The sequence below is a fragment of the Python bivittatus genome, unplaced genomic scaffold, assembly GCF_059951505.1.
Source record: "Python bivittatus isolate LINGU-HERP-01145 unplaced genomic scaffold, Pbiv_v1 ctg000850_np1212, whole genome shotgun sequence".
Taxonomy (NCBI): Eukaryota; Metazoa; Chordata; class Lepidosauria; order Squamata; family Pythonidae; genus Python; species Python bivittatus.
Window position 1 is genome coordinate 31477074 of NW_028277112.1, and position 9091 is coordinate 31486164.

Below are 9091 nucleotides of genomic sequence, written 5' to 3' on the forward strand. Positions count from 1 at the left end.
TCTAAATTGGATCCTGTTTCATGAGAGCTTTGGAGTCAGTATTTACCCAATTTCTGGATTTGTCAGTCATGCTGCATCTTCATTTTTGCCACAGTGATTGGAATACCTAACTGTTTGGCCATGTTTCTTTTATAGGGAGAGGCCAAGGCCAGCCTGATTTGTATTTTAACAAAATTATGACAGTTCCCTCCCTCCAAACTTGCTTCTTTTGATACAGTATGTGGTTTAATAAAACTGAATGAGCGGCACATTTCCATTCCTCCCTTTCAAATGCTAATGGAGAGGGGAGTGAGAAAGGAATCCTTCCTTTGGGTTTGCTTGTGAGTTGTTTTTGTCTGAGTGTGTACGAGGAGGGATCTGCAATTACAGCCCTGAAAGTGCAGCACACAGTGCTCTACATTACTAATGAAATGGAGAATGCTAAACATGTTTTCCTATGAAAAGGATCAAATTAAAGCAATTTTAGAAACAATTACTGCTTCTGGTTTGGGATACATAACAGTCTTCTAAAAGCCTCCCCAAAGAAACATCTGACAGTAACCTTCTTCTTCTAAACACTTAGCAAAATCCAGATGAAATAATGAAATGATGCCTTAACAAAAAAAAAAAAATGTTTTGCTGTACCAATAGGAACTTTCTGTGAGTTAGTTCAGATGTAATACCCAACCATTATTTACCACTGCAAAAAGGACTGTAGATGATCCTCAGCGTTAGCTGCAAGATTCCTTCCTGTTGTATGTTAACTGCAATGTGCCGTATGATTTGAATTTAGATAAATTCTGCTAAATCCTAAGTATACTTACCTGTAATGGGAAGAGGTTGGTTTTAAGCAACAGCTTGTGGTTCTCCTTTGTAACTCTATTTAAGATTATCCACAATTTAGGATTTGCATATGTAATAAAATGAACAATGGTAGGTTTGAGAAGCAATCTGCTAAAGAGGAAAACTATGCCTCCACAATGCCTTTAGGGAGGGAAGCTGACTTCCATTGATGCTTGTAATCAGCAGTTAAGAACTGGCAGTTTGGAACTGTTAAACTTTCTGAAGCAATAAAGTGGTAGTTTCCAAGCCTGTTCCCATCTCTCACATAAGACAGGCATACAAACAGCACCCACATGATGGAACTCTAAGTAATTCCAAGGTTCTTTTGTTCAGTATTGGCTCTGTCAATCTGTAAATCCTGATTTGTCTGTTCAATCTGTAAATCCTGATCTTTCATCTATAAAAAAGTCCTGGAGAATATGTGTCCTGATTTCGATCTTTCCCCAAAATGCCAACCCTTCTTTACTCTGTTAGATGACGTAAAGAATAAGGAGACAAACCTGGCCAAGAAAATAAGAGGGGTAGCAGAATTTCTGAGGGGCCTGGTGAATCCATTTATGAAGAATAAAAGGGTTCTTGGGTCAGGGGAAGATGGTACCCAGTGCAGTATATGATGCTAGACTAAGTGGTTAATCTAGTCCAGAAGACAAGCCTTTTGATCTTTTAGTGTTCTATGCAAATTGGGCCAATTTTTTTGTCTGAAATTTATTACTGCTGGATACCACTGGTCATTCAAATAAGTATTATAATTCATTGTCATTTTCTTAAGATGTCTTCTAGATTCTGATGGATATAAAGGAGATCAGGGTGGACCCTGTCAAACCCTTTTAGTTTCTTTTAGAAAATGGGATTTATCACTCACAATTGTTTTTCCCTCCCCACTGGGGAATATAAAAAAAAAAATCTAATATGCCAGGCAAGTGTCTTTTTGTTATTCACTCACTGTGCTAATATTCCAGATAACACACTTAACATATTTAGTGCAAGCATGAAAACTGTTCTCTGTTCCAATATAGATTTCCAAAATCCAAAAGGAATTTTGGGGGGTAGGGAATGGGCTGCAGCAGATGCGAGGTCAGGCTGAGGTATTGTTTTCAGCTCTATCCTTGAAGCTGTGGCTCCCTTCCCCTTGTCTACCCATGCAGCCATTTTGCCTTCTTCACGTGTTGGAGAATGAAGTGGAGGGACAGGCAAATCCACAGACTCTGTGGACAGATGGATTGGGGTTGGGGTAGGAAAGGGTGTTTCTTCCCCTGAATAGGGTCTGTTTCCCTGCCTATGGGTGAGAGGGGAACTAACTGATCACCCTCAGAATTAGCTGATGTGGCTTGTGTGAGCTCCTGCTTATTGAGTGAGAGTGGGTTGGTGGGGGGAGGATGAGAGTATCGGGTGGAGTGGGCCGTTTCTCTGGAGGTGCTGAATGCTAAATGGGTTGGCTGCCCGGAAGGAGGCTGTAACTGGAGGTGTATGTATGATGTGCGGGGGGAGGGGCTTGGGTATGGATCAATTTAGCCAGGGGGAAGGGGGAGGTGTTGGAGGAGTAGGGACAGGCTGTAACATCCTGGTAGTGATGGGTATAGGAAAATTTGGCAGGAGACGAAGAGCAGGCTGCACATGGGGAATGGGCCAGAAGTATATTGTTCCTGTGGCACATTCCAGCTCCTTGAACTCACTCCGAGGCCCCAGTTGGCAGACTTTCAAGGCCCTGGGCTGTTGGCTGCTGCTACTGAATGCCAGATTGGTTTGTATAAGGCCACCCTCATCCATGATTTGGTCATGGAGGAGAAAGCTGACCTGGCATGTATTACAGAGACCTGGCTGGGAGAACAAAGGGGTGTTCCCCTTCTGAGATGTGCCCAGCTGGTTTCCAGGTGTGGCACCAGCCAAGACCCCAGGATAGGGGCAGTGGGGTGGCAGTGGTCACCCGAGATACTTGGGAGGCATTCAGGGGCGCTGCTCCTCAGATTGCCAGGTGCAAGACCCTATTTGTTAGATGGGCTCTAAGAGGGATCAGTTGGGACTGTTGCTACTGTACCAGCCCCCCTGCTGCATAGCAACTTCCCTGCCTGAGCTCCTTGACTCCGTAGCCAGGTTGGTGGTATAGTTCCCCAGGCTTATGGTCTTGGGGGATTTCAATATGCCTTCCTTGGAGGTGGGGTCAGAGGTAGCCAGGGAGTTTATGGTCATCTTGACAGCCATGGGCCTATCCAAAGTCATCCAGGGCCCAACGCATAATAGTGGTCATTTGCCTGACCTGGTTTTTCTGTCAGAGCAGTGGCAGAGTGTTCTGAAATTGGGGGAGGTATTGGTTTCTCCCCTGTCATGGTCAGATCACTTCTTGGTGACCCTCCAGTTCTCTGGTGCCACCCTCCTCTGCAAGGAGGCAGGGCCTATTGGATTGGCCCGCCCAGGTGATTGATGGACCCAACTGGTTTCAGAGGGAGCTTGGGCTTGTTCCAGGAAGTCTGCTGCACGATCTGACTGAAGCCTTGGTGGCCACATGGAACGAGAGAGCAGCTTTGGATTGGATTGAGCCTGAGTGGCCTATCTGTGACTATGGATCCCATAGCTCTCTGGGGTATATGGAAGAGCTGAGGAAGCTTAAGAGGGCTAAGAGACCCCTAGAGCACTGCTGGCAGAAGCCAGGAAGCAAAGATGATCGAACACGAGCTAGATCCGCTATTAGAGCCTACCTCGTGACAGTAAGGGTGGAGAAACATAATTATTTCTCAGTCCTTATTGCATCTGCAGATAGCTGCCCAGTGGCCCTGTTTCAGGTGACCCAGACCCTCCTCGGAGGGATTAATTTGGGGGTCTACCTTCAGGGCCATTGTGAGGAATATGCTGAGCATCTGGCAGGTAAAGTCACTCACATCCGCTCTGCATTGAATTCCAGCCTTGATGCAAGGCCAGTGGGGGCTACAGGGGCTGAGTCTTGGATGTTTATCTGAGAGGAGTTTGAGCCTGTTGAACCTGAGGAAGTGGACAGGGTTCTTGTAGCTGTTAGTTTGGCCACTTCTGTGTTAGATCCATGCCCCTTCTGGCTGGTCAAGGCTGCCCAGGAGAGGACATGTAATTGGGTCTAGATGGTAGTTAATTCCTCTTTAAGGGAGGGAGTGGTCCTGCCAGCTCTTAAGGAGGCGGTGGTGCATCCCCTCCTCAAGGGGCCATCACTCAACCTAACTAATCTGGATAGTTTTCATCCAGTTTCCAACCTCCCCTTTTTAGGGAAGGTTGTTGAGAAAGTGGTCGCACGGCAGCTTCAAAGGGCTCTGCATGAAGCGGATTATCTGGACCCCTTTCAGTGAGGATTCAGGCCAGGATATGGGACTGAAATGGCATTGATCACACTCTTGGATGACCTCTGGCAGGAGCCGGATGGAGCCAATGCTTCCATCCTTGCTCTTCTTGACCACTCAGTGACCTCATGCCCATTCCTGGACCGGAAGGCTCTACTCACTGTGACCTCCCATTTGGACTATTGCAATGCGCTCTACATGGGGCTGCCCTTGAAGAGCATTTGGAAGCTTCAGCTGGTACAGAATGCAGCTGCCTGGGTTGTAAATAGTGTTGGCTACTTGGCACATGTAACACCACTGCTTCGGGAGCTGCACTGGTGCCTGGGTGTTTCCGGGTGCAATTCAAGGTGCTGGTTGTCACCTTTGAAGCCCTTCATGGTTTGGGACTGGGTTCCTCAGGGACTGTCTTTTCCCAGTTGTTTCTACCTGTCCAATCCAGTCTGGCAGGATGGGGATGCTCCGGGTCCCATCAGCCAAGGAATGTCAGTTGGCGGGGACCAGGAGACATGTCCTAATTTCAGGAGGGAACATCCTCCTTCCTGTGATTAGGATGGTCCCGACCCTTTTGGCTTTTTGGAAGCCTTGAAGACCTGGCTTTATGCCTGGGCCTGAGGTCCCGAGTGTGCGAAGGGCTTCATTTCATGGTTGTGCTGATACCAATGATTTTTAAAGATCTCTTGGCTGTATTTATATTTATTTTTTTGTATTGTTTTAAGGGCTTGATTGTTTTTATTATTGTTAGCCGCCCAGAGTCACTGGTCTGAGTTGGGCGGCTATATTAATTGAATAGATAGATAGATAGATAGATAGATAGATAGATAGATAGATAGATAGATAGATAGATTGTAAAATGTACATTCATATTGATACTATATACAACAACTTTTTCCACTGACAATTATGGAGAAAAATATAGTTGAATCTGCTGTATGAAGTGGCATTAGTAAAACCAAGATAAGTCCATTTCATTTTTGTATTGGCTTCTAGGAATAGTTTTCCAATTTGGCCTGATTCTGGCCTATTTTTGTCCCTTAAAAGGCCAAAAGAAATTTGCTGGATAAGAGCCAGGATCTGGAGAGAATTTAACTTTCATTCAGGGATAGTCTTCTTCCCTTCCCCTTTTCTTCCCTTCCTCTCCACTTTATTGGAATAGCCTGTCATGCAAAGAGCAGTCTCACATTCTTTAAATGCCTTAGTTTGCTTTGATATTTCAGAATTTCAGGATCTTTAAAGAGAAGAGCACTGTTTTCACATGTCAGGTTTTTGCCAAAACAAAAAGGTGAGAGAACCCTTTCGGCCATCTTATCTTCTAATACAAGTTAAACACCTCTTGCTTCTATTCAAATTTTGTGGGTTGTTTTTTTTTTTTTTTGGGTGGAGAAGAATGAATAGTACCTGGATGTTTTTCTGGATAGAGTGTGTTCTACCTCAAATTCTGTGGAAATTGAATACTTGATTTTGCTCCCTTCTGGATTCCAGTTAAACTTCATTTTAATCCCTCCTGTGGGATGCTTTTGGTCACTGCTCAGTTGGTCAGCTATGCTCCCTTCTGCAATATTTTATTCCCTTGCCCTTCTCACCCCATTTTCCATGGCCTGTAGGCATTCTCAATTCCCACTGGGTTGATTTGGAATCTTCCTTCCTTCCTTCCTTCCTTCCTTCCTTCCTTCCTTCCTTCCTTCCTTCCTTCCTTCCTTCCTTCCTTCCTTCCTTCCTTCCTTCCTTCCTTCCTTCCTTCTCCTTGTTCATGCACAAAAGTGGCACCTAAAACAGTACACTTACAAATCAGAAGGAGGCAGAATAATGTTGAAAGTTGCAGAACAGTTTTTATGAGTTGCTTTTTTTTAACCAGGCAGAAGACTGCAATCTAGCCCTTCACATCTGTGCTACATAAAGCCTGTCGCCTTCAAAAACCCAGTTCACTTGGTATAAAAATAACTCTTGCTAACAAATCAGCACATTTAATTTGCATAAGAAGAGCATGAAGAGAATATTTCCATCTGAGCGAGATGACATCTTGAAGAAAACTAAAGAAAATTAATATGTGAATGCTTGCGTAAATACATAAGTGCTCAGTGCATTTAGTCTTGAGGTACCATTCAGGCACTACCAAATGTCTTCATCTATTTGGCAAGAATATCTAAATAACAAAGGTACTTCAAGTAATGCATTTCCTTCCCTAATGACTTTTGAATTGAAGAGACATAATTGCTCCCCTATACACAAAGCAAAGTCATTTGATAATCTGGTGCTGAACATTTCCGTGGGAAGCTCTTGTGTTCCAACATCGCTTTGCCAAATAATTAAAACATTAAATCCTAAACTCTGAGTAGAGGTTCTGAACATAAATAGCTACCTCATTGTGTCCTCTTTTCTCAGAAGGGGTGCATTTCATTTGAATCAACTGAATGAAGAATTCCTTCATCTTTATGGGTGTACAGTGAGTGACATTTGGATAGTCTGAGAATGCCTATCAGCTTTGCTGATTTTGTGTTGAAGTATCTTTGTCCAGTGGCCCAGGAGGCAAATCTGTCCTCTTGGGCACTGCATTTGTCAAAGAAGAATGAGGAAACACATGAGCAAACAAATGACAAATGAGCACTTTCTCACTGGAGGAACCCCCTGGGACTGTGCATGTACTTTCTTCCCCAGAGTGGGACCTACAAGTGCATCTATGATCAAAAAGGCTTTGAACTGTCCATGCTGATAAAAATAAGCATTTGTTCAGAGATAGTGGGACTGATTGCACTCCCACTCTAAATGTAATTGTTGCAGTCAAAACTAACAGTGCCATCTTTCTTGATGAGAACAGTCTTGCATCAGGTTGACTTTTTCTTCATCTAGTCCAGCATTGTCTATTTTACTGGACAATGAATGTTAATGGACTTTAACTTTCCAGGATTTCAGGTTGCGGTCTTCCAACTGTGTATTTTAATTTTTCTTTTGTTATTGGTAGCATTAAACCAAAACCATTTTGTAGCCAAAATTGTTACCAAACTATTTTGTAAGCTACCTTAAAAGCCATTTAAAGGCAAGATACTATTTTTAAAATAAGTACTAGAGCTATGGAATTATTCAGTTTGGAGGTTCATTTAGAAGACAATTTAGTAAAAACAACAAATGAAACTGACTTTCCAAATTGGATTGATCTATCTGTAAAATCAGATCAGATGCATATGAATGTTTACCAGTTTGGAAGGAGATAAGCCTTATTATTATGTATTTTAAAATCTACTCTGAATATTGATTTGGTCTAATTTGATGCTCCAAATAAAGCTACAAAATTTAATTGACTCAATTTTCTAAATTGATTTGAATTGCTGAATTAGATCACATAATCAATTCAAACTGATTTAACAATCTGAATTGGACTGAAAAGTGATCTGCACATCTCTGATAAATAAATCTGCAATGATACAATCACTGGAATAGCATATTGGGACCATAAAAGATATTACCTTTCCTTCCCCCTTTGATATCAGAGCAAGAAGGAAATCCAGCATTGGACTCCCCCACTCCCCTACCACATCCCCCAGTGTTCAAGACTGGCTGTTATTAATGTCAGATGCTCTCTCTGGAAGGCCAAAAGGGTGCAATGGGGTTGGGGAGTTGACATAAAATTGGACAGCACATTGGAGTTATGTATCCGTCAAATAATTTATAAGTAATATTTAGTCCAGTTGTCTTATTTCTTTCAATAAGAAAGGACAATGAAAGGCATTCTTTCAACCTATTATCACCTGGCTGGATATTGATATTACATAAGAAATTACAAAACTACAAGCATCGATAATTGGATACGCTGGGCAATAAATCAAATGAAAATTGTTGAAGCTACTTTGTTGATAGGTATGAATGGGCATGTCCATTTACTGATGAGCATCTGAGCATTCCAGAACTTGTTTGGACCTGGTTACATCTTTAATTGTTTCATATCACAAAAGCAAGAGGATAGTCAAGATACATTTTACCAAGACAATTAAAAAAAAAACAACTATGTTCATTCTCCTGTTATTGCACTAATCTTAGTCCACTTTGCTCTCAAACAGCAAAAGATTATTGAAGTTATAGTCTACCCTGCTCTCCACTGACCATAAAAACAACATTTCATCTTGAACCAGGGCATCAATTTCCACATAGCAATGATGGCAGATGTACTGTGGCTTGAAAACATTTATTCTCTGCAGAATTTTTTTTCCCATTGCAAGCCATCCATTTTGAATGTAACATACCGTAAGCAAGAAATGTTTTTCATTCATCCCCAAATAATCAAAAGAAGAAAGAAAAAAGAAAAAAAATAGTAGTTTAATCACTTAAGGGCTAAAATTGTTCTACATTTTTGGTAGCTTAACATTTCAAATGAAAAGATGGACTCTTTTGGACAGAAGTACAACAAACCATTTACTTTACCATTTCCTATGGGACTTTACTACAGCAGAAACCAGAAGTCACTACCATTGCTTAACATGCCATGAATACTGCTAGCATTTAGAAATAATAATTAGGAATAGCCACAACAATTTCTACCATTATAGCCTGGATTAAATTGGGGGGTAGATTAAATTTGAAATATTAACAAATATTTGCAAATCACTGATTGTATTACTCAGGGAGTTAATGATCAGTATAGTGTGTACTGCAAACATAGAAACAGCAGAAGCATCTTATACTGAGTGAGACCACTGATCCAAAACTCAGTTCGGTATTGTCTACTGATTGGGTCTCCAAGGCTTCAGGTGGGATTTCTTCCAGTTCTATCTGGGGATACTGCAAAATCAGCCTGAGACCTTGAACTGCAAAGCATGGTGCTAAAAGTGAGCAAGAGCCACTACCTCTATCTTTACTGTTAAGTAACTAATCATAACTAAACCATAGATCAGTGTTGTCCAAACTTGGCCACTTTAAGATGAGTGGACATGGCTGGCTGAGGAATTCTGGGAGTTGAAGTCCACTCATCTTAAAGTGGCCAA

At 42.0% G+C, this 9091-nt stretch overlaps 2 pseudogenes; both read left to right on the forward strand.

The window, feature by feature from the left end:
- Positions 1–2436: 2436 nt before the first annotated feature.
- On the forward strand, positions 2437–3241 carry LOC148213802 (uncharacterized; annotated as a pseudogene).
- Positions 3242–3404: 163 nt separating this feature from the next.
- LOC148213803 (uncharacterized) lies at positions 3405–4130 on the forward strand (annotated as a pseudogene).
- Positions 4131–9091: the final 4961 nt, after the last annotated feature.